Source organism: Mustela putorius, unplaced genomic scaffold (assembly GCF_011764305.1).
Source record: "Mustela putorius furo isolate JIRA1106 unplaced genomic scaffold, ASM1176430v1.1 tig00000868_pilon_pilon_pilon, whole genome shotgun sequence".
Classification (NCBI taxonomy): domain Eukaryota; kingdom Metazoa; phylum Chordata; class Mammalia; order Carnivora; family Mustelidae; genus Mustela; species Mustela putorius.
In genome coordinates this window covers 5,616,789-5,628,023 of record NW_025421502.1, presented here as the reverse complement: position 1 = coordinate 5,628,023, position 11,235 = coordinate 5,616,789, and positions in this window count along the sequence as shown.

The window sequence follows — 11,235 nt, the reverse complement described above, 5'->3', positions numbered from 1 at the left end:
TTGCAGTTATAATAGTCAAATGTCCCTTTTCAAGAGCGTATCCAGGGAGGCGTGTATGGCCTTTCAGGGAATCTCTTGAGTGTGATTTCCAAACTACAAATGATGTCTAGAGGGAAACATTATAGTTTGGAACTGAAACCTACACCCTACCTCCTCCGCCACCTCCCGTCGCCCACATATTGTGCCGAACGCTCTCTCTTCCACTACATTGAGGGTACCGGAAATGATGGCAGCATTTTACTTTTACTCCCTAATCTAGATGTTTACTCCTTGGTAGAGACACTGTGGTGTGTTCCCCTTCCACTGGGCTCCAATGTTGGCTTTTTTTTTTTCCTTAGCTGCAAGGTCATTTCTAGCAATTGAAGTACTTGAAGGAGTGGGCAGTGGAGAGGGGTGATGGGGATGGATGCGACAGGATAATGAGAAAGTTCTCTGGCATGAGGCTGGGGAGGTCAAAGAAATTATTCCAGCTTGGGGAGCTTAGAAAGAAATCATGTAGCAATTCATCTCAGCCCTGGATTGTCAGAATTGGTCTTGCTGTTTGTTCACTTTTTAAAAAACTAGTCCCAGAAAAACCATATGACCCATTTGGGGTTTGCAAGAGGTCTTCCATAATTCAGAGGACTGGCACATTAGTTTAATCAGAAACTTGGCTTCTTTTCCATCTTTTCATTTTGTCAATTAAGAGGCATAGCCACAATGGATAAATTTATTTGGGATGCAAGGAAAATCAAAGTACTCTCAGAGATTTGTTGGGCCAAGGAGATATTCACCTGGGACCACTTTAGAGATCAATTTTCAAAGCCTCTAAAAAAATAAATGGAAGTGTCCTTTTTGAGTCTGTTAGCCTCTATACCACTGCAGGGTGCCTGATCTTGGCCGTTTTCATGGTGTGTCTATTCATCACACTAATTCAACACAAGTCTTCCCTTTTTTGCCAAATGGTAGACATCAAGACCAAATCCATAACTTCCCCACTCTGGTTTCTTGGCAGGAGTCACTTTTGTCCTTTTAAGCTGTGTGTAAGTTTTCTTTGGTAGAGCCACAGACATTTGGCCTCTTCCCTTCGGGGTTAGTTTTGAAGGCTTAAAGACATTGCCCTAATCTTCATATGAATATGAAACTCATTATGTTAGTCTGTCTAAAGTAAGTCTCATCTAGGGAGTTAATAAGTATGACTTTCGTGTCAATGTCATAAGAAGAGAAAAATAGATCTGATTCCTCTCCTATTAGTTGACACACATATTCATAGCTACAAAGCAAACAGCATTGTGGGGTTATTTTTTTTCAGTAACAGCAAATAATTTTTTCATTTTAATGTGAGAGCATGTAAAATGGAAGTTTGCATTTGAATACAGTTTCAATAAACAGAATCACTATAATTGCCTATTGGGATGACTCATGTTTTATAAGCATTGAATTTTTGGATATCCAATAGCAAGTAGAAAGCCCATGTGCCATTTTTTTTTCTTTTACAGATGTGATCTAAGCGAATAGCTATTTAAACTCTTGCCATCTCAAACTCTATTCAGACTACTGAATATTTGTCTTTAGTGCCTTTTCTCCCTTAACCAAGATAGTAATTGCCTTTGATTAAAAAAAAAAAAAAAAAAGGGAAAAAAAGAAAAGATTGTGTGCCTGGGTGGCTCAGTTGGTTAAGCGACTGCCTTCGGCTCAGGTCATGATCCTTGAATCCTGGGATCAAGTCCCATATTGGGCTTTCAGCTCCGTAGGGAGTCTGCTTCTCCCTCCGACCTTCTCCCCTCCTGTTCTCTCTCAAATAAATAAAGAAAATCTTTAAAAAAAATCATTTTGTTTATTCTGCCAATGCTCCAAATCCCTTATTCCAATTTGTTTTATATCGCTTGCTCTGCTGTTCTAGCTTTCTCACTTTCTTCTGATAGGGGACTCTTACTTAAATCTTGTGAATGATTGTCATTAGTTTGTCAGAAAAAAATAAATTAATCCAAACCACTATTGATGCGAGTTGTCATTAGATTTATATACTTGATAATGGCATACCACAACTGAGCCTTTCCTGCTGACGGTCAACGGCATCTCGTGCAATGGTTTAAGTGGCGACACTTGTGAAACTTACCAAGTTCTGTAATTGTCAACTTTGATTTTTTTTCCACCATGCCTTAAATTAGAGATATATTTGTGCAGTGACCAAGACTTCCAAAAGCCAAATTCCTCATTTTTCCTGAAGAATGACTTTTTCCTAAAGGAGAATGGAGATCATTTACCAATTTTAGTCAGTTGTTCCTTTGTTTCAGAAAAGCTTGGAATTGAGACGAATTGGAAGAAATGTGTAATTTTTGACATGAAAAGTAATGAGATGGACATAACTCTAAACCAAACATTTTTCGCTCAGCTATGTAGGCTTAAACAGAGCTGGAATAATCTTCTTTTGCAACTCCAGGCATCAAGGCAAGGGGATTTCTGCTACGGCAGTGTTTGCGGACTATGGACAGGTACTACTGGTGGGAGGTGGAGTGCTTTCAAGGGGTACCTATGTGAACAGTTTATTATAATGGTTAGGTGTTTACTTTTATTTTTTTTATTTTTTAAAGATTTTATTTATTTATTTGACAGAGAGAAATCACAAGTAGTCGGAGAGGCAGGCAGAGAGAGAGAGACGGAAGCAGGCTCCCTGCTGAGCAGAGAGCCCGATGCGGGACTTGATCCCAGGACCCTGAGATCATGACCTGAGCCGAAGGCAGCGGCTTAACCCACTGAGCCACCCAGGCGCCCTTTTTTTTTTTTTTTTTTTTAAAGATTTTAGGTGTTTACTTTTAGCCTAACATTTTATGATGGTTAATTTCAAAATACAGCCAAGTGGAAAGAATTTTACAACGAACACCCATAAACCTACTGCCGGAATTCTGTAATTAACATTTTACTCTCCATGCTTTATCACATGCATAACTGTCTATCCAGTCCTTGCTCTAGCCATCAATTCCTCTTATTTTTAATGCATTTTATGCATCTTATTTTTAATGCATTTCAGACACTAGTACGTTTCTCCTAAAACCCTTTAGTATGCAGACAGATCATTGAGAGTTCAATATTTGTTTATAGTTTATGTTTTTGTGGGAGTAAAATGTACTGTCTGACAAAATACATACAAATATCTGTGTAACCCAAAATCCTATAAAAATATACAATCTGGCCATCACCTCAGAAAGTTCCCTGAGGCTTAATCCCCATCTCTGTCTCTTATCCCCAAGCAACCACTATTCTTAGATATGTATTTTTATAACCACGGGTAATTGTACCTATTTTGGAAACCACAAATAAATCGAAATTTTACATTAGGCTTCTTTCACTCAGCCTAATCTTTTTCTTCATCCTTTTTGTTCTGCATTCCTCCTTTGTTCTGTTCACTCCTTTGTATTGCTGAATAATAGTCTGTTCTTTTTGTGTAAAGAGATTGTCAGTTTTCTTGGGTGAAGCCGTAGTTGTCAAGTTACAGGGTAGATAAATATTTTTCACTTTTATAGAAAATGTAGAGAATTTTTTTCCATAGTGATTGGACCGGTTTACATCACCAGCAGTGAGTGGGTTGCCTGTCCTATCAACAGTCTTTTTATTTTTACTCTTTCTTTCAATGTGAGTGGTTCTCATTGTATTTGTAATTTGATTTCTCTGGTTGCTTATATTTAATGTTTTAGGAAAAAGACAATTAGAACATCGAGTCTATGATTTCAACTATATCAGACTGGAGCCAGGGCCAAATAAAAATTGTGTCAATTCAAGATGAAGTTAAATTAAAATTCCAGATGAATAAGAGTTGAGGTGGTATATGGTTATGGCAAAATCTGTGAAGTGATTGGTGAATAAATGAAGTTTGGGAAATGCTGTTACAGAGGGGACTCTATTTCAGACTTCCTCTATTTCCATGGCTTTTTTGGATTGAATCAAAATATCAACATGTAAAAATCTTTAAGAAATTCATACTTTTTTTCAAAGAAGATGTACAGATGGCCAACAAGAACACAAAAAGTTGCTTGGCGTCACAAATAATCAGGGAAGCAAATATCAAAGCCTCGATGAGATACCACCTCACACTCGCTAGCACGGTGGGGAAGAGAAACCAAAAAACAGATTCTTTTAATGATTTTTTTAAAAAGATTTTATTTATTTATTTGACAGAGAGATCACAAGTAGGCAGAGAGGCAGGCAGATCAACAAAGAGAGAGGGGCAAGCAGAGAGCAGGATGTGGGGCTCGATTCCAGGACCCTGAGATCATGGGCCTGAAGGCAGAGGCCTAACCCACTGAGCCACCAAGGCACCGCCCCCAAAAAGACTCTTAAATATAGAGGGGAGGTGCCAACTGGTGTTAGCTATTATTTGTAAGTGAGAATCCTGATGAGTGCCTCTTATATTATCAAGGACACATCTTTGCAAGATCATTCTCCTGGATTAGGGGGGCTCTGATTGTTTATGTAAACATCTGTCTACAGAAACTTCTCTGGGCAGTTTGTAGAGATTAGGTGCAGATTCCCGCAGAGCCAGGTTTAGAAAACTCCTCAACAGTCAGGAGGCAGGCTGGAAGAGAAGTGATGCCAATCAATTTACCGGGGAGCCACCATGGGAACCAAGAAGAGACTGGTTTGTCGCCCTGTCATCGGGGTTCCACAGTCTGTGTGAGGTGGGCTAGGGTGCGGTGGGGGAGAGGGAGGGAGAGGCTAAGATTCTTGGGCAAATCCGTGCCCCGTAGGTATTTCCCTGGTGCTGCCCATGAGACAAGCGATCTGCTACTCCACTTCCCTTTGCCTTTCTCCATCCACCTGAAACTACCCGGGCATCTGCTCCCGGAGCTCGGCAATATCTGATAACACCTCTGAGAGTAATCCTACCTCTGTCTGCGGACAAAGACTCCTGTAACATGATGTAATCATGCGATTTCAGTTGGCTCAGCCGTCTGGAAAGGGTGATGTTCAGTCATTTGGTGGCACTGGAAGTAAGCTTGACATTACGTTTACACTCAGCGGCATACTAATCACGGTATCCATTAATGCGGCTACCTGTTGCGAGGCTGTGTAATTGCATTTCTGTTGGTACTATCTCACGGGCCTCAAAGAGTGATTGCAGATAGCAAGGAAGCGGAAGTTCAAGGACGGTGCGTATGACAAAGCGGTAAATGCAGGACCCTTGAATGGTGTCCTAGGTGTGACTCACAGGTGCCTAGACCGCCTGCTCGCGCACAGCTGAAGGCGAAGTGGCAGGGGCCCTTCTCTGGTGAGCAATCATTGCCAACCCCACATGAGCCTCGACTGTGGAGCCCGAACCACTCAGGAAAGGGAGGAGAAGCGGTGCTAAGGAACCAGTGGTTCAAGTGGGGTAGGAGTGCCAAGGTTCTCAAGGGTACCTACTCACTTATCCCCATCTCCATTCTCAGGATCACTCTTTTCCCATCAAGGCCCTGACCTTGGCTTGTGCTGGGAATCCAATCTCTCTCACCTTCTGCCATTCCTACAATTAAGTTTTCCAGCTGTAGGAGACCCAGGTTACTTTAAAAGCTGCCAAGGAGTTTTCTTTTTTTATTCTCACACTGTACTTTAACTTGTTGATTAACAGGTCTGCCAGTCATTTTCTCTCTTTATGAACCCTTCCAGCCCCTACAGTTACTATTTCCCACATACCTCCTAAATGCCTATCTTTTGTACCAGCTCATGCACCTCTTTCCACCTGTAGTCTATCTCAGTCCTCCCACTAAAGGTCTTCGCAATCACCATGCCAGGAATTAGTAGCACACCCCCTCCCACCGGGGATGCGGTCTCCTTTCCAACTAGTAGGTTAGTGATGCAGAGTCCTATCCTCTGTTTTGCTTCCTAGGGCCATATAGTACCAATACCAGCTCTCTTAGGATGTGGGGTTTCTCATTCAGGTTATTCATTGGGGAAGTGCTCTCTGGAGCAGTGGGAGAAGCAGCAATAAGGGCAAGAAGGAAAAACTAAATAAGGATGTGATGGAAGCTGGAGACTAGATTTCCCCCATGGAAGATCTGGGGCAGGAAATGCACGGCAGAATCGGCCCCATCAGCGGATACAGAAGACAGGCTCCTCACCCTCGGTGGGACCAATTCCTCAGAGCAGTTCCTGCCCCAGATCACAGTCTGTATTTTTTTGCACTGCCCCACCCCCCACCCCCAAGACACACACGGAAAGAGTGATATTCTCCATTGGGTTGTTATCAGCTGCTAAAACACATTTCTAGGCCCAAAATCGAGCTGCTCCTGTCCAGCTACCTCATCAGGAAACCCAGACTTGTCCTTGAATGCTCCGCTTGACCAGAAACACAGTATACCGGGTCAGCCGATCCGCGGGTGCCCAGCTAGCTCTGGGATCTACGCTTGGTTCGTGTTATTCCTTCTGATCTAAAAAAGGTTGACTATGCAGCCCCTGCCAATCAAATATTTTCTATTTTTCTCTTCGTGTCCCTTATTGTTTATCCTATGAGTGTGCCCTTTAGAAATAAGCCGGGAGCTGGAAGTTTAGCAGGGTTTCTTTGGCTGAGTTGACCGTCTCAATGACGGTCTCTCATTGGCTGGGCTGTAGCCAGAGTGGAAGAAGCGCTCTTTCTACCTGCTGGGATGGTAGAGCAGTAGTCATAAGCAAGGTCTCTCTCTTCCGGTTGAGTCTGCAGATTGATGACAAAGTAGTAGGGCAGGAGAGTACCCCATGCCAAACTTTCTGACTGACTCCCTCGTAGTGAGGTTTGCCTATATAAATTTTCACATTTCCCCTTTTGATCCAGATCTTTCTTTGAAAGCATCGCTGATTCATAATCACGCTCTTTATATTAGTGGTTCTGTCCCTCAGTGCCAGGAAGGACCTTTTGTGGTTGCCTAGTCCTCTGTAGGATGGAAAGTGCATAGCAGTTGGAAACTGCCACATTCGTGTAACAAGAAAGCTTAGGAGGGAGAAATTCTCAGGTACTTCCCACCAAAAGCCTTCTCAACAATGAGCCACCATCACCTTACTGGGTATAATGTTTTTTAAAAAGCTCAACAACCAACAAAATACAAAACTTAATTATACAAAAGGGAAGAAATGTCACAATTGCACATTGTGTGATGGTTCTAAACCAGGACTCAAGGTCTGACAGTAACTAACTTAAATATTTATTGGCACTCATTCCAACTTAGGGGAGAAAAGTTCTGTCTATGAAGGCAAACCAGAATCATGCATGCCTCTGGGAAGTCTCTGTTTAAAGCAGCCATGGAAGCAGAATTATGAATGCTGCAGGGACACACTAAAAGAATTAACCAAGTGTATCTGGAAAGATACAGCGCAGGCATAAACAGGAAGCAATAGCTAATCAACTATTTGCAAAATAGCAAAACTTCCAAGACATTTTAAAACAGTACTGTTACCACAAAAGAACTGTTTAGAACCCAATGTCTTATTGATAATATAACTCCTAAGATTGCAAATTCAGAAACCACAAATTTGAAAAGAATACAAAATGAGTTAATAGGGGTTTGTTTCTTCAAAGCCTCCTTCAGGATGGTCCCACTGGCTAGTTTCATCCAATGTTTGGCCTGGCTTTCACCAACCAGCATGCGGTTGGGTTAATTGCTATAAATCTGAGATGCCAGGTTGGTAAGTTTGAAAAATTTGAATTCTTCAGCAAACCTGTGGGCCCTCAGCCACTTGAAGAAACTCTTTAGCTATGACTCTCCATTCAGCCTGAGTCTAGGGAACATAAACTTGAGGTTTATTTAGATCCTCAGAAGACTTAACTTTAAAGAGGTAGATTTTAACAGGTTCAAGAGAGGAGGGAGTGGGGAAAAATTCAGAGAAAAAAAGCAAGTTCAGCAGAGAGAACAGAGGAAACTGGTAGAGAGGTGGGGCCTGTGCTCAAGGCAGCCATCAGCAGACGCCCCTCCAAGGCCTCCCACCCCCAGCCATTTTGACTTCTTTCAAGTGTTTGCCTTAGTGAATTTAGAAATAGTATTTTGCAAAGAGGCAAACCTGAATCCTGAAAACATCCAGGAGCCTCAGGGTGCTATTTAAAATAGACATACCATTCAGTTTTGCTCCCACCTTCTTTTTCTCTTAAGGAGCCATGGCTTTCTTTCTTTCTTTCTTTTTTTTTTAAAGATTTTATTTATTTATTTGATAGAGGTCACAAGTAGGCAGAGAGGCAGGCAGAGAGAGGGAGAAGCAGACTCCCTGCTGAGCAGATAGGCTGATGCAGGGTTCTATCCCAGGGATCATGACCTGAGCCGAAGGCAGAAGCTTTAACCCCCTGAGCCACCCAGGCACCCTGAGACATGGCTTTCTGATTTAATTTTGAGTAAAACAAGTTTGGGGAGATCAAAAGTTCTTCATCATGGCCACTGAAACATTATTACTTTTGGTTAAATCACTCCACTTAGTTATAAAGGGGTCTGCAGAGGGGCCATAGTTTTTTATTATTTATTTATTTATTTGAAGATTCCATTTATTTATTTGAGAGAGAGAGAGAGCATGAGAGGGGAGAGGTCAGAGGGAGAAGCAGACTTCCTGCCGAGCAACGTGGGACTTGATCACGGGACTCCAGGACCATGACCTGAGCTGAAGGCGGTTGCTTAATCAACTGTCACCTAGGTATCCCAGGCTGTAGTTTTTAAACATAAAACTGACCGGAGTCTCAGTAGGGGGGGACACTCAAAGCACTATAACGACTGGGATCCTATTTCTTAGAGGTTTTTCAGGAACAGCCTGACCCTAGAAGGAATTAGACCGGAGGCTAGCACAGTTCCAGTAGAAACTATTTCTATCCTAGCTGGACTCGGACCAAACGCTGATGGGGTTCCAACAGGCACAGTTCTTACTAGAACAGTCTGATTCCCCAAAAGGGAATCAGACCAAAGGCCAACACAGTTGAAACTGGCACAGTTCAAACAGAAACAGTCTGAGTTCAGAAAGTCAGAGTGAGGCTAGCCCAGCTCCAAACAAGACTCAAACCAAAGACCAAATGGCACTCTGAGAGGTAAAAATAAAAACCCGGGCCTTAAAACAGATCCTGAATAAAGCCTGGAGAGCTCAGACACAAAGTGTGGAGGTTGAATTGCAGGAGAAGACTTATCCCCAAAACCTAGGGCTGATGAGAAAGCAGTCAGCCCAATCAGCTCTGTGAGGACTGGTACCTGTGTTTGCTCACCAGCTGGAGACTCATTTGGGGGTCTTCGAGAGCCCTGTACAGTTCACCTATTAAGGTAATCTTAAAAATAAAACTGCCAGGGGCACCTGAGAGGCCCAGTCAAGTAAACATCCAGTTCTTGATTTCGACTCAGGTCATGATCTCGGAGTTATAGGATCGAGCCCCATGTGGGGCTCAGCATGGAATCTGCTTGTCGCTCTCCCTCTGCTCCTTCTTTGCGTGTGCTCTCTCCCAAATACATAAGTAAATAAATAGTCTTGAAAAAAGAAGGCTCATTGGAGTAATTTCCCACAAGGCCTCCTTAGGCATCCCCCATACACCGTTTTCCTAAGAATATCTAACTATTGGTTTCTGAGATAAAAGCTCCCTCGTCCTTTCTTCTTTCTTTCTTTCTTTCTTTCTTTTTTTTTTTTTTCTGTTTTGGTCAGCTGTAAGCCAAGCGAAGATTTTCAACTTGGCAAATTAATCCACTGTCTCCTGCTTATGACTGGCTAAAAAGAACACGATATCACATTATTTATTCACAAAAATACATGCTTTGATATGTGACTATGAATTAATTAAGCATTTGTGTAAAAAAATCCATTTTGCCTCAATGATTTCATGTAAGCACCTGAGAAATTGTTTTTTGGAAAGCTGCTGGGAAACTCCCAGAGTCAAATAGTGAACTTTCAACATGAATCTCTTTTTAATTTACAAGCAAATAATCCTCAGGCATGTTCGTATAGTTTCAAACTACTCTGGCTGGTCCTCATAGCAGAAAAGGGAAAAAAAATGTACTTTTCTGAAAGTAACTCTAATTTTCTTCCCACATTCAGCATACGTGAAGGAATTTGGGGGAAATTTTACACTTTGTGAAACCTATTTATAAATTTTTCTTATGAAAATATTATAACCACCATAGCAATCATAGGGAGAGGAAGTGCTTGATCGATCTTGGTGCAGGTTATTGGCTCTGAATATTGGAAGTGAAAGCTGTTGAGGTCTGTGGTATGGGATTGGTGGGTTGAAGTATCCTGTTAAAAGGGAAAACCTTACACATTTCAGTATTTGCAGACATTTTTAAGACAGGTAGATATGACCTTTCAGGAAAAAAGTGCCAAAGAGGTGGACTGCTTCCCTTGCCAGGAGACAGGGTTTTTGAGTAGCTCTCAGGAGAGCAATAATGGCCCAACATGGGTTTGATTGATTTGCAACTGGATAGGTACTAACTTGAAGAAAGTGTTCTAGAAATATTTGGAAGTTATGGTTTCTCTGTTGAACTGCCTTGAAAATTTAGCTGTCCCTGCAGGTGTTGTGTGATCTGTAAACCAATGTAGTGACTTGTGAGCTTTTGAAGGTAGGTGATGAAGGATGACAGTGGTCTGTTGAAAAAAATAAAAATTCTCTTTTCGGTCAGGAATGGTGGCTTGGCTTGCTGCAGGCTACCTAACATTTACAGATGACTCAGGATGGACCAGGCACTATCTAAGAACTTTAATGTATTTATTTATGAGGGAGATACTATTCCTACCCACATTTCATAGATAAGGAAATTGAGGTAAACAGAGGTTAAATAACTTGGCTGTGGTTATACATCTGGTTAGTGGATAGAGTGAAATTTAAACCTAGGTAGTTTGCTCTAGAGCACATGTTCTCCATTATTTTGCTACACAACCTCCAAGGGTATAGCCACAACTTAAAGAAGTACCTGTAGGCTTACAACGTTCAAGTTACTTTGAAACAAGGCCGCATCCCTGCAAGAAAGTTAAGTGAGGAATTGGGTTGTTTTCTGAAGAATTTAGTCAATTCTATTTGGCAGCTCATTTTTTGAAAAACTCAAGTTGCTGGTGATGTTTCTAAGTCCCTGATTACTGTTTAGTCAGTTCTCCTAAATTCTTGACTTCATTTTATTGACAGGTTGTACTAGCTGAAAACACCGAAGTGCAGTGATGCAAACGAAGTAGACCTTGAGCGTGTCTCCCTTTGCCGATGTGGATTTCTAGGAAGACTGTGGAGAGGGATATCTAATTTTAATTGGGGAAAAATGTTGGGGTCATCACAACCCTCATAGATCATCTGGAGTTGAGGGCACTGAC